Here is a 14,650-nt window from a genome sequence, read left to right as displayed (position 1 = left end):
CAGAGTAGAAGGTTCGGACCTCGTCAAGAACCAGGTCATCTTATGGTGAGCAAGAATGTCGTGTTTACATAGGCAGAAACATACCCTTATGCTTGCACAGAGCCGGAACCGTGTCAACTTTGTGGCCTACCACTACCACCGATGACAGACAGTGCTGAGAGAGAGAGAGAGAGAGAGAGAGAGAGTGTTAATCCTCACGACACACGGACACCCCATCACCTACGACGGACGCGTATTATGTATTTGGTAGAGTCAGGTACTGGGCTTGTCGGTCCAATAGGGAAAGGTAGAGTGATCGTCGATGAGAGGCGCACTTTAACTTGGACATTCAAGGGATTAGTTGGTTAAGCATGGGCGCCCAAGTGTGAATGGGGTGAGCTCCTATAAAAGCCAACTAAACCTAATTTTTACTCATTCTCTCATTTGTGCAATTGAAGAGTGCTCTTGCTCCATCTCCATCTTCTTCTTCTTCACCTCCTTGTGTGTGTGTGTGTGAGAGAGAGAGAGAGAGGGAGAGTGTGTGTGCGATCGAGCATTACGAAGGCACGACGGCGGCGAAGCGGTTGAGCGCGGCACGACTGCAGCTTCTTCTTCATCGCGGCGAGGAATCCACCACGAAGGCGAGCGTAGAGCGGTGAGTGACACACCCTTTGTTTTCTTGAGCTTGCTAGTTTAGGCTTGTTGTGTGCTTGGAGCCGTTTGTGGCTCGCATACGGTGTATTGGCAAGTCCCTTGCTTCGACAGTGCGGCAAGGAGCGCACATTTTTGGCGTCGTTGCCGGGGATATGCCCTACACTAAGCTCGGTTAGCACTTTACGCTTTCTTCTAGTGCAATTTCTATCATAGGAAAGGCAGGGAAGGAGTGTGTGGAGATTTCTGTTTTTTGCGTTTTCTGCAATTGCTGTCAAGTTTCAATTTCTGCTATTGTCTGCGTTTTTTCAATTTCCGTAATTTCTGCATTTTCAAGTTCGGCGTTTTCAATTTCTGTAATTTTCTGCTTTTTTGCGTTTTTTTAATTTTCTGCAATTTCTGTATTTTCTGCAATTTCTGCGTTTTTTCCTGCAATTTCTGCAATTTTCAATTTTCTGCATATCTGCGTTTTCTGCTTTTTTTGCATACCTGCGTTTTCAATTTCTGTATTTTCTGCAAAACAAAAAAAGTTTTTAATTTTTTCTCCCAAAAAAAAAAGAAAATTTGGAAAAAAAAAAGAAAATAAAAATTCGGAAATAAAAAACGCGAGCGAGCGGGCGGCTAAATTTTTCGAAAATAAAAAACGTGACTCTTAAAACGGACGGGTTGGTTTGTATAAAAGATAGATCGGGATCGAGATCATTTGCCCAAGCCCAAGCCCAAGCCCTCAGTCTTATGATATATACTAGACTCACTCTTATATATATACCCTACTCCCTCAAGAGAGAATGAGAGCATGTGGGACAAGTCCTCCACTCTCCTCCTTTCTCTTCCCACTTGCACCCTTAGACTTTCTAGTTTGGGCCTAGTTCCCTACTGGAAATTGACAGTTTTAGGGATTCCGAGGGCATAGAGTGACCAAACGGAGGGCTGTAAAGCACGGCACGACCCTCTGACCGATACGCTCGTTTCGAGCTATCACATGGCCCATTCCACGACACACTCTAAAAAATCTAGCAAAAAAACAAACAAAAAACACGCTAAAAACTAGTCACAAGGCCTCCTAGAGCAGCTTTTTGACACCTTAGGGTATCAAAAGCACATGCACTTACGCTCTGGGCGGGTGCTAGAACACGAGCATATTGAGAGTGCCTCTGTTCATACGGACACCCATTACCCATCCACGATAGGATCTAGACCCTCAGCGGGGACACAAGGTAGCACCACCCAAGACCCTAAAATAGCCGCTAGTGATTCCTCCTCCGACTCAGAAATCATGGCAGCATACCCTACCCAAAACACTGAGAGAGAAGGCCATGCACCTCCCGAAGCTCCACAGCCTAGTACTAGTATGTTTAGCCGTTTCATGGAAACATTAGGTAGAGCTACTCGCTCGGAACCTGATGCAAATGAAGCACACGAAGGGGGTGGGGAAGTGGACTCTCCTTTCACATCGCACATGGACCCCACACCCCCAAAGAGTGTCCATGTGGATATCCTGCCAACTTCTTACCAAGAAGGCCCTGTTGAGCTGCCTCCTTCAGAAGTTCCCTCTAGAGTACCGTTGGTGACAAGTAAAACCACGGGGAGCAACATTGCTTCTACCTCACAAGAAACCGTTAACACGTCGACTCTAGAAGGATTGTTCATTAATGATCATTGGACATACGACCTCCACACTGAGGTGTTGACGGATCTACACTCTGGCCACGCCTACCATGTAGGATGGATAGAGATTGTACAATCCACCTCTAGTGCCACGAGCATCGAAGATCAACAGAAAATGATCTGTAATGTTATCCATGGCATTATTCAATTAGAAAGGCAAAACTGAGGGGTAAATATACTCTCAACTGGCCCCATGAGATTTCTGGATACGAGCAAGGCTCAACAGCCTACTCTATCACAAATGGAGACTCCTCTAATGAGTCCCATGGACCCATCTTATGTCATTTCACCTGGGGTCTCTATGCAATCTGAGCCTCCGAGCGAAAACTTTAGCTTCCCTAACTTGGCTCAACCCTCTATTAAGGAAAACACAGTGCTCACTCCAGGGATAAGCCTGACAGAGAATGTACCGATGACATCTACGGTTAGCGCAGTGCCACTACCTAGTGTCGTAGTACCTAATATGGGGCCTCGACCGTATGTGCCTCTAGCCCCTTATGCACACATGGCCCCCACACCTCCAATTGTACCACTTGATTATGCTCCTCGAGTGCCGCTCCCTAGCTCTTATCCGAGTGGACCTATGCCCGGTTATGTTCCATATCCTGCATCATCCACACATATGCCAAGACCGGTACCCGTTCCTCTCCCACATATGATTCCAAGAGTACCTCCACCGGCCCTACCTCCTCACATAGGTGACTTGGCAGCGTTTGCTCAAACCATAGGTCGATCTATCGCGGAAAATATGTGTCATGCATCTGATAGAGAGCCTAGAAGTAAGGCAGTACAAATTGCCAAACTCACGCAAAAATTCAATGGGGACGAAGATGCTAGAAAACACATTGAAGTGTTTGAACAAGTATGTGATTCCTTAGGGGAACGCAACGAACTACATAAGTGCAATGCCTTAAGCTTGACATTAAGTGGGAAGGCTGGAGATTGGTATAGGACCCTAAGGGTGGACGAGAAAACAATCTACCCTACCCTTCGAAGGTTGTTTCTAAAGGAGTACATACGAGAAGGTGTGCTTTGGGGTGTAGCATCTCAGCTACAGAAGGCCGAACGTAAGGAAGGAGAGTCAGTAAGGGACTTCATTAGTCGTCTAAAGCACTTAAACTCTCGTTGCCCTGTAAATGAGCGCTTCAACAATAACCAACTACTTGATCGATTCATTCGAGGGTTGAGGAATGAAGGAATCTATAATGGACTAGTGATTAGAGGTATCACAACCTGGGAAGATGTCACTGCCAATGCAATCCAACTAGAGGACAACTTGATGATAGCAGGCATGAGGGTGTCTACTGACACGAGATCCACTAGCTCACAAGCCATTGAGTATGAACCCATGACTGCAAAGCCCATTGCCAATGAGCCAAAGGTATTTGAGACATTCTTGACAGACCTCACCAAGGCAATCCAAGAGTCTCTTAAGGATAATCGACCCCCTCAAAATAGTCACATGTATCCAAGAAGGGAGAAACAATGGTGTTCCATTTGCTTAGGTCCACATAGCACTAGTGAGTGCCCTACGTTTAGAGTAAAATTTAATGGAACTTGCAACGCATGTGGTAGGTATGGTCACCAAGCTAAGGATTGTTTAATGATCAAACGTATGATGGCAAATAGACCACCTGTAGCCTGGACGGATGCGCCTCGAGCTCCTGTATTGATGCCTACTCCACCTGTTGAGCAACTACCGCAACACATGGTCCCTAGATCTCAAAATGTTGTACAAGCTACACCGCTACCACCTCCTGTGCTAGGACCGCAGCCCCCGCATCCAAGAGTCGCCCCTATGAACCAAGTGGGTTGCGAGCCATCAAATGCTTATGCAGATGGCTGTGAGGAGGAAATAGACACTAGTATTGCCTACGGACTTGATACATTGGAAGAATGTCCTATATACTACATGGAAGATTGTTGGGGACAAGTCAAGCCGGTTTATCAAGCTGCTGCTCTCGCATCCAGAGGTCAAAATATCAACACCCAGGCTAGGAGGCCACCTCTTCAATGCTACGAGTGTGGTGGACCACATCGAGTAGCGGAATGCCCTATTAGGCTGCAAAAGAATGCTGCACAGATGCAAATGAATCAAGGGAGCACGTCTGCAATGCCAATACTCACATGTAATCGTTGTGGCATAGATCACTTGATTGCCCAATGCCCCTATAACCCAAATGCGCCTCAAATCACACCCCTAAATTTGGTCGAAATTGCTAGTGTGACATCGCCAATACCACCCGTCGCACCTGCTTATGCGATTACACGGTCCATGCTTCAAGGGCCAGGACATATCCTCGAAGAGAGAGATACCGCGTCAGTTATCTAAGCAAAGAAAAAGAAGACACAAAGGAAGAAGTCGCAGAATACGGAAAATTCAAAGCCAAGTTCCAAAACAAACATAGGAACATGAGATGACCCCGTGTATATGAATGACCTCGAGGATGATTCAGATTCAGTCGAGACAATGGAGACTAGAACCAATACCACAAAGGGAAAGACCGACAAAGAAAACCGTAACATGGGACCAAATGAAAACCGAATAAGAGACAATCATAAAGAGCCTCTGAAAACACCACAAGTGTTTCCAAATCCAATCCAAGACCCCCAAGATAAACCGCAGGGGCAAAAAGGGAAGAATTGTAAAAAGAAGATTGGGACGTACCCAAACCCTGTAGACGAGATTAAGCAGGTGAAACGTCTAAGAGGTTTAGTAGAGGAGACTCAAAGGAAACTAGAACCAGAACCCATGCATATCAAAATTCATGACACAGTGTTTCCCACGCAAGTTCATCCACCCCACATGAACCATAGGCCGTTAGCCATATCTAGTATCATCCAAGAAGGGAGTGAGGACAGGACATCAGAAAGTGAGCATACACCCTTCTTGTTGGAAAGGATGTTTAACGAAGGTATACCTGATCCCATTGAGGAATATGAGATTCCATCCTCACCAGTTCCTAGTCAAGGACCTACACCCTGCAAAACGCCAATGAATGTTGCCAAACTAGTGGACTTCATGTCTTCTGAGGTCCGAACCACGATCATAGCAAAGCTGTATGGAGATCCTGAGTTATTCCTTGCACTTCGAGCATTCCTTAACGGAGAGCTACGAACGAGATTACCGCAGTTTGCGCAACCAAATAGGCCTGACTCGATTATGATTGATGAGGAAAATCATGTGCAATCACTTGACTTAGATGGACACGAGTCTGTGATCGAGGTACCCATTAACGAATTAGGGCAGTATTTTGAAGGCGACGAGTCTAATGCGACCCTACCCATCACTACCAAGGGATTAACTATAAAGGGAATTCTTGATGGTGGTGCGGGAGTTAGCATCGTTACAAAAGATTGTTGGGAATCCATGGGAAAACCCCGCCTCAGTGTTACTAACATTGTGGTAAAGATGGCAAATGGTACCATAGCCAAACCTATGGGGATGCTCAAGGATCTTAAGATCAAAGTTCTAGGACACAAGGTACGACATACGTTCATTGTAATGGATTTCTCTAAACACCTTATGTCATATGAAATGATTTTAGGACGACCATTCATGAGGGAAGCACAAATGGTTCACGATTGGTCTAAAAATCATGTCTATTTGCAATTCCAAGACTCTGTCCTTAGAGTGGATTTGGTGACTGGTAAGGTACACCCCTTAGGGAGTAAAACCATTATTGATCATCGCTCTGACACCACAGTTCACTCGGCCCCACTACAATATTGTTACACTTGTAAGAAGGATACAGACATTGGCCAAGATTCTCCTTACATGGATGTGTTACCGGGTATGACTGAATCAGACAATGTAGACTGGGTCCACCTAGCATCAACCATAGATACTTGGGGAAATAGGGGGACGACCTGGGTAACACCTGAGGGGGATGAAATTCCTATACCCTTAAATATGCTACAAGCAATGCATATCGCTTCCGACAAGACTCATCCTAAGGTAACGAAGAAAACATACAAGTGGGTCCCTAAAGCTTCTTTAGTGGCCATAGCTAGTGCTAAAAAACAGAAGCCTTGTAAGAAACGTACCACTCGCTCCAAGAAAAGTAAGAAAATGTTGCGATGGATCCCTAAACGACTATTGGAAGCCCAAGGCTACTATCAAGGAAATGATCAAATCTGGGTGCCAAAATGTAAAGTGTACTCTTACCTATCACCTGACCCAAGTGAGCCCAATCCCGTAGCTCCAAAACGAATCAATGATTGTGGAAAGAAAAAAATCACAGAATGCTACATACCCGCTCCCGAGCTAGTTTGGGTACCAAAGAAAGAACGATTTGTTCCACCTAGCTCAGGAAGGGGGGAGTCACATGACGCTTCTAGCTCATCATGTAATACATCCATAGAGGTAAAAGCTTCTACACCGCCTCCATCTATAGTAGTGGACCTCAATGAAGCTACAAAAGAATCCACACCTCCCAGTGTTCAAGAATCACCTGATGAACCACTTCAAGTTCGATCCTGGGAGAGTACCTTACCACCCTTGCAGCTTGACAAGGCACCTAGGGTAATAGAAAACTACTGGCAAAAATCCTCACCTATTACCAACTGGAATAATTGGTTTCAAAGGGTGACAAGCTCATTTCAAATGGTATGATCTACCCAAGGAAGGGGGGAGTGTTTGCTGACAGTCATCATTCATTTGTTTCCCTCTCAACCTTTTTCCCTGACCTCTCAATTCCAATCTTAGGGAATGTACATATAAAGCTTTATACTCACAAAAAAAAAAAAAAAGAGCAAGAGCAATTAGCAAACGAGTATGCACATTAAAGTCAAAACATTGACTCAGACCTACACATGTCACATCTGGTACAGCGAAACAGAAACCTATGCCATAAAACACCTTCGATCCTCATCACTTGAGTGATGGAGGGTAGGTAAGATTAGTACGATAGGAGTGTTTCTGTTTTAGAGTTGAGTGATTAGCGAAGTTCTCTTTTCCCACTGATGTGCCTCCTAGAGGTATTGTTTGTGTTTCATAGTGTGTACAGGAGTGTGTTGCTATTGATAGGATTTGGACCTTCATAGAACCTTCAAATCAAGCGTGACCATCAACACAAACAGGTGTTTCTTATCCATTAGCATTGCCCTTATCTTTTTGCATCCATGTTTGTCTGCTTTGATTGTGATTGGTAGCATAATATTCAGCGCATTGGCTTAGTATCAAACATTTAATTCAATGTAATCTTTTGTCATAATCACTTGTCTAGGTTTAAAAATCAAGCAGTCCGACTAAGCTAGTTTGACCAAGCTAGGTATTAGAAATCTTCTCTTAATACCATGGGGAATGCCTTCCTAATAAACAATGGTTACTTAGGTTCTTAATCCGATTTAGGCAGCATTGTATGAAATGTACTAAGGCTTTCTAGTGGGCTTAACCCTATTGACCTTTAGCTTAAGTATTATAAAGGGAGTTTACTAATGTGATGAGCCTGGGGAGGGTAACAGTGTTATATGGCCCCCCAAAGTTACAAAATTAAAATGCTGAAAATGAACAAACAAAAAATCAAAGTGCCACAATGTAAAATCTTAAGCTGGAAGAGAAATCTCGGCTTGATTTGGTACTTCACTCACATGTATTGCCTATGGTACTAGAGCCCTAGAGGTTCCCAGCGTGGGCGCTTTTCCTTGAAAAGCAAAAAACCCAAGGCATACAAAATAAGCACACACATCATAATTGAATCAATGTGAAAAGACTTTGGGGGGTCAAAGAAAAAGTAATCAGACAGGCGATGATTTCATGAGAAATTCCTTTTATGGTAGCTTAACTACAAAGTTTTCTAGATATAGCCTCTAGTCAGCCCTCGAACATGAATACTTGGCTCTCGCGATTAAACAACTTAATTGACCACAGAAAATTAAGAAGCTTACCCATGGTATTAATATTCGATCTCTAGTGCTTTTCGACCGTCAAATTAGTGACCCCAGACTTGTTTAATTTTCTACCTTTACATCTGTTTATGCATTTGATTACATTGAAATTTAATGTTCATTGCTAACAAATTGTTTGAAATTCTTTTACCAATCAATGTGTCTACCTAAAACTGCATATGCTTTTTAAGAGAATTCAATTACTGTGCCAATGTTGTTTGATTTTGCAGTGACTGAAGAAGGCTAAGGACATTCATCTCAAATGCTCTTCCACCTCGACGAACCAGCTTCAACTCAATAGCTTCCGAGGACGGAATCTACATCAGGAAGGGGGGCATGTTAACCCTCACGGCACACGGACACCCCATCACCTATGACGGACGCGTATTATGTATTTGGTAGAGTCAGGTACCGGGCTTGTCGGTCCAATAGGGAAAGGTAGAGTGATCGTCGATGAGAGGCGCACTTTAACTTGGACATTCAAGGGATTAGTTGGTTAAGCATGGGCGCCCAAGTGTGAATGGGGTGAGCTCCTATAAAAGCCAACTAAACCTAATTTTTACTCATTCTCTCATTTGTGCAATTGAAGAGTGCTCTTGTTCCATCTCCATCTTCTTCTTCTTCACCTCCTTGTGTGTGTGTGTGTGAGAGAGAGAGAGAGAGAGAGAGGGAGAGTGTGTGTGCGATCAAGCATTACGAAGGCACGACGGCGGCGAAGCGGTTGAGCGCGGCACGACTGCAGCTTCTTCTTCATCGCGGCGAGGAATCCACCACGAAGGCGAGCGTAGAGCGGTGAGTGACACACCCTTTGTTTTCTTGAGCTTGCTAGTTTAGGCTTGTTGTGTTCTTGGAGCCGTTTGTGGCTCGCATACGGTGTATTGGCAAGTCCCTTGCTTCGATAGTGCGGCAAGGAGCGCACAGAGAGAGAGAGAGAGAGATGACGAAGAAGGTTATATAAAGAGTGAGTGCATCTCTTTCTACAGAGTGTGGAAGTTTCTCTATCTTCTTATTGCCGCTGCGCCCTGCAAGAAGAAACAAAAGGTGGGGGAAGGGGCCTTTTAAGGTGGGAAAAGAAAGGAAATCAGAAAATTGATCCCCCGTGTATAGCAGGCTCATTACTCCGCAGGGCAGGGGCGCCCATTTAAGTGTGGATCAGAGGTGAGAGCCTTCAAAGTTCAATTCCAACAAACTGGTAGAATTAGCAGGCAACTCTGATTGAGGCCCAAGCCCCACTTTCTAGAAATGGAGAGAATATAACTTGGAAGTCGAAGGCAGCTGCCCCTATTCCATTGGCGTACTACTCCTGCTTAAACAAGTGCACCTAGTATTGATAGCAAGTTGCTCCTCATAGCAGTCTCCGTTAACATCCTTTGTGGGCTACTTCACAACGTTAACCTCTACACTCCTTCCCTTTGATGTGCCGAAGCTCCACCTCCTCTTCTCTTTCTTCTTCTTTCACAAACATACGTAAGTGAGTCCGGATTCAGCTTCTCTCTTGCTAATAAATTTGACAGTCATTATAGTGCTATGATCATTCCTGCTCTGAGTCTTGACCCCCTCGTGGACCATTTACCGCCACATTGCCTAGTGCTCTTGCATGCACATATCCATTTGTTGTTGCATGGATACGATTGATCGACACAAGAAACTGAGGGCGACAATTGACACAAGAAGCACCTCATGCAATGGTGCAAACTACTCAACACCAGAGAGTGCAAGAGAGAGAGAATCTCTCCAAATTCTCACTTTAAAAAATGATGATATTCTAGGTGAGCTCGAGAGTCGAGAGCCATGGAGTGACTTCTCTTTTTACTTGTTTTAAAAATCCCATTTCTCAAGATACCCCCAAAATAGGTCTGCTCAATTTTACGTGAGGAGCATCATTAGTAGGAAGCTCTTTGAGGAGGAAAAAAGGGGGACATAGCACGTGGGGAGAGAGAGAGAGAGAGAGAGAGAGAGAGAGAGAGAGCTAATTGAAAAAAACATCTCTCTGTGTGTGAGATGTCATCCAACAACCCGATGAAGTGCATGTGCGCTCCTAAGTTGCTCCATTTGGCCTGTCAATGCCATGCACCAGGGATGTATGAGGACGAGCCGGTGCAGATAGAGACTACATTTTCTTGCTTTTCTTGGGCATATTGCGAACATAGGAACAGGAGCAACGACGACAACAGTGATGAACGGAGGGAAGAATGGATGTAGAGCCTAGGCATATGGATCATTTGAAATATGTTGACTTTTAGGTGTTGTTCCTTTTTTATGTTTGGAAAAAAAAAAAGAAAACATGCAAGTCTTCTTGCATGGGGGAGTTTGCATAGCTCTCCCCAATTTTTATAATAAAAGGGAACGTGCCATTCCCACGGCAGCATGGAATTTTCAATGCATTCATTTCACTGCGTCGTCAGTAATGAGTAAAAAATTCATAATATTTTACGTACCATTTTGTTTCGACATGCATTTATCGATTGTCATAATGAACACTATGATGCTGGCTTAAGCTTTGTGAGATAGATTATCAAATATTGCAAGAGCCTCCTTCATGTTTCCGCGCTTTCCATGCATATCGACAAGAGAACTGCCAATAAATGGGTCGATATCTAGGCCCTTTCAATAATTTGGTCATGTACCCATTTGCCCTACTCTTCAACTGGAATGCTAGAGCATGCTTTGAGAAGCACAGTGAAGTTGACGGTTGAAGATCCTCCCACTCCATTTACTTTGCACAATAAAGTGCTTTCTTCACTTGACCATTATATGTGTGTTATGTGATTAGTGTAGTTGAGGTTAGAACACTTCTGTGTGGCAATCTTTCAAATAGCTCTAGGGCAATATCAAGCTTTCGGGCCTTCAGATACATGTCGACGAGCGTGCCACCAACAAAACCATTTGACTCACCATTCGTGAGAGTATGAGCATGCACCTGTATGTCAGTCTCTAAAGGGATTTCAGCAGTAGAGAATGCATTAAGAATTGTTACATATAGAGACCATCTGCCAATACTCCTAAGTTGAATATCTCATGATAAAGAGCAATAGCTTGGTCCTTTTCATCGAGCCTGGCATGGGCCGAAATAATGGCATCCTAGGTAGAAGTTGCAAGTGAAAATTCCAAAATAATTAATTAACTTGGGCAAGATTCCCAAAGGACGCATGCATGCGAATCAAGAAATTTTCTGATGTGACATTTGTTGCCATACCATTTTGTAATATGGACTTCTGACGTGCTTCTCTAGCTGAGTGGTCACGTTCATCTATATAGCTCTGAAGCTGACTCTGAAGCTCATTAAGGAGCCTTGGATGATCCAAGCTATTACCAGGGTCAAGAAGGAGTGGAAACAACCCTCAACCACTTCCATCTGCTGGCAAGGAACTACAAGGTAAGCATGCATCATTTCAGTCGCAACACTACATCTCAATCTGGAGCCAATAATCAACAAATGACAAATGCATGTGAGAAAACTGACCTTTTTGTGTGATTTTCCGCCCGATTCCAAGGTGGGTGGGGCTCTTGCAAACATATTGATGTTCCTGGACAATCGAAGCTAACTTGATTCACGTGAGAAGAAAGAGACTTCCAAGGTTCCTTTTGGGTGCGACTTTGTATGAGCTCAGGGTTGACTATAGTTACCATGGGACGCAAATCTTGCAAGTTCGCCATGAAAGATCAATTTAGCAGGTAGGTGGAGGTAGCCATAGGCTAAAAACAAAACCAGAGGATGATGATGTGGCATCATCAAAAAGCACACAGGCTATATTGAGCAACATAATCAATCCTCCCGTTTGAAAAACTCAGCATCTTGCATAGAGCCACATGCCTTCAAGCATGCATAGGTGATTACTTCTAGAGGCCCTTGTTTTATGGCCTTGCCCTATGGGGAAAACCTTGCAATCAATGCATTCCAAGGGTCCACACTCTAGACAGGAAGCTGCTTGAACCCTTATGTAGAGCCACATGCCTTCAAGACAAGAGTATAGGTGATTGAATTTGGAGAGATACACTTGCTTTGCATCTGATGAAACATCCCAAAGATTTCTGACCCTGCTCTTGTTGTGTAAATCCTGCAAATAGTGCATTACAAGAGGCGACATTCTGGATTGAAACCTCCTCAAGCCCTTTGCCTAACAATATAAGTGTTAATTTTTGTGCCCATATCAGCATCTTGCGTAGAGCCACATGCCTTCAAGATGCATACCCAGGTGATTGCATCTGGAGAGAGGCCCTCGCTTCGCATTTGGTGAAAACATACTAGAGTTTTTTCTTGTGGAGAAAATCTTGCAATCATTCCTTTCAAGAGTCCACATTTTGGATAGGAAGCTGAAAACAGCCTAGACCGCTCTAGCCCTACTCTGGTGGTGCGTATCCCACAACCAGGGCATTCCAAGAGATGCCATTCCCATCACTCAATGCATCCTACAAGCAACATTTCAAGGTAAATGGTCATCAAGAACATGCCCAGTTTGTATTGCATCTAGGAAAAACATTTCAGAGCATCCTCACCTACCCTTTCTTGGCATATCCGCATATAAAATCACTCCAACAGACTTTGTCTAGTAAGAAACCCTCAGTTTTCATGTGGTTAAAATAGCCGAGAGATGCCTTGACACAACCATGTTGCTCGTATCTAGCAATACACATATAATGTAATTACAGAGGAAGTGAAGACCATAGTGTTTAGCTTTTGGCTCATAGTACATGCATATCACCCAACAAAAAAGATGTGTGCCGAAAGCATATTTCACGGAAAGTGTTTGAGAAACACCTAGTGCATCTTCATGAGCAACATAGTTAAAGTTTCTTTTTATTGTTATGGCACTGCTTTGATTGCCCTTTAGTTGACTATGGTAGCTAAATAATAGTTTTTTAGTTGTTGCATTGCTTCAAACCTCGTGACTACCACTGTCAGATAGGTAGCTAACTCTACATGCTCCCTCTCTCAAGGATTGATACCAAGATTGGTAGCTACCATTATGATCCTTATAATTACCACTTTAGAAAATGGTAGCTTCCATGCTATACTTGGTGAAGGTAGCCACTAGTCTGATAGTGCTTGCTACCAATTTTCCATGGTGTTCCTCGTAGATTGATAGCTACCACTATCAACCTACTAGTTGCCAATGTCATAGTGCTAGCTACCATGGTAGTCCTTGGAAAGTTTTCTACCACTATGATAGTGATAGCTAGCAGTATAATATGTCTATAATGGTAGCTACAAGTCTTCCATGGTAGTGCTAGTATATTGGTAGATAACATTGTTAGGTTGGTACCTACTACTAGTGTTCAGAAAGCCATCAGTCTTCTAGTGCTAGTCTTGGTGGTTGTTGCTAATCTAGTAGTGGTAGCTACCAGTCTACCATGGTGGCCCTAGTGGATTGGTATCTACCACTAGTACTCTAGAAGGCATCAACCTTATAGTACTAGTCTTGGTAGTTTGTCAACCTTGTAGCTATCCAGCCTTATAGTACTAGTCTTGGTAGCCACCAATCTTATAGTTTTTGCTACTATTAGACTTCAGGTTCTGTCATTTTACTCCTTCTACCAACCACAAAAGTGTAATTTACTAGTCTAATACTAACTCCCACCAGATTGACCTCATTTTCTCATGCTAAAAATATGTTTTAATTTTGCCAATAAGTTTATTGATTATCATTATTTAATGCAGATAGAATTATTTCTTTCCTTCAATCAGAGTCACCCATAGGTAAAAATTCATCAAAGGACATTTGAACAGTTAAATACCTATTTTGTACATAGGCTCCAAGATTGGGACAGTTGTTGTTGCATCACACATGTTCAAATGTCATTCTTGAGGGATGGCTTGAACCATATAAGGAAAGTTTCTTATGGTGTGCATGGAAAAGAGTGTAGTTGTCGATGTGACATTTGTGGTGCAGATGTGAAATGTAATGTCCATGCAAAAAATTTCCCTAACCTTACAAAGCTTTGGGTTACCCAATCGCCCAACTGAGGATTGAAATAGTGCATGCATGGTAGCAATGAAGATATTTTAAGACCTTGAAGTTGGTAAAATGATTGTCGAGAAAAAGAAGAAAATAAAAGTTTTGTCACACAAGAAGAGGTATTGCAGTCAATTTTTTGTATTGTTTAGGGATCATCTAAGCAAGTTATAAAGAAAACATTTGTTTACAGATGGTAGATCGAGCAATTTAAAGAGAGTCTACGAATCTTTCTTGAAGATGTGGTAGTGTTAGTTGTTGATTTTGCTGAAAATTACACATTCAAATAACAAAATGAGATTCAATCCATGAATTGGTTTTCTTGCCATGTCACAATCTTTGTCCACATCACATATGTGCGGATTGCCACAATAATGTCCAAAAATGCTATCATTTTTGTGTATCTGATGATAAAATCCATGCTACACTTTTTTGTCTAGCATTGCTTTATGCCCCATTATGGATGGTTGAAAGAGATAGGCATATCGCTCAAAGAACATTAGGTGTGG

The 14,650-nt window shown here is 43.2% G+C and overlaps 1 pseudogene; it reads right to left on the bottom strand.

Moving 5' to 3' along the window:
* Nucleotides 1–10,702: 10,702 nt before the first annotated feature.
* On the bottom strand, nt 10,703–11,844 carry LOC147426033 (uncharacterized; annotated as a pseudogene).
* Between the last annotated feature and the right edge of the window lie 2,806 nt (nt 11,845–14,650).

This window comes from Adiantum capillus-veneris, chromosome 24 (assembly GCF_014529385.1).
Source record: "Adiantum capillus-veneris isolate H3 chromosome 24, ASM1452938v2, whole genome shotgun sequence".
Lineage (NCBI taxonomy): Eukaryota > Viridiplantae > Streptophyta > Polypodiopsida > Polypodiales > Pteridaceae > Adiantum > Adiantum capillus-veneris.
This window is presented reverse-complemented; position numbering and strand designations above follow the sequence as displayed.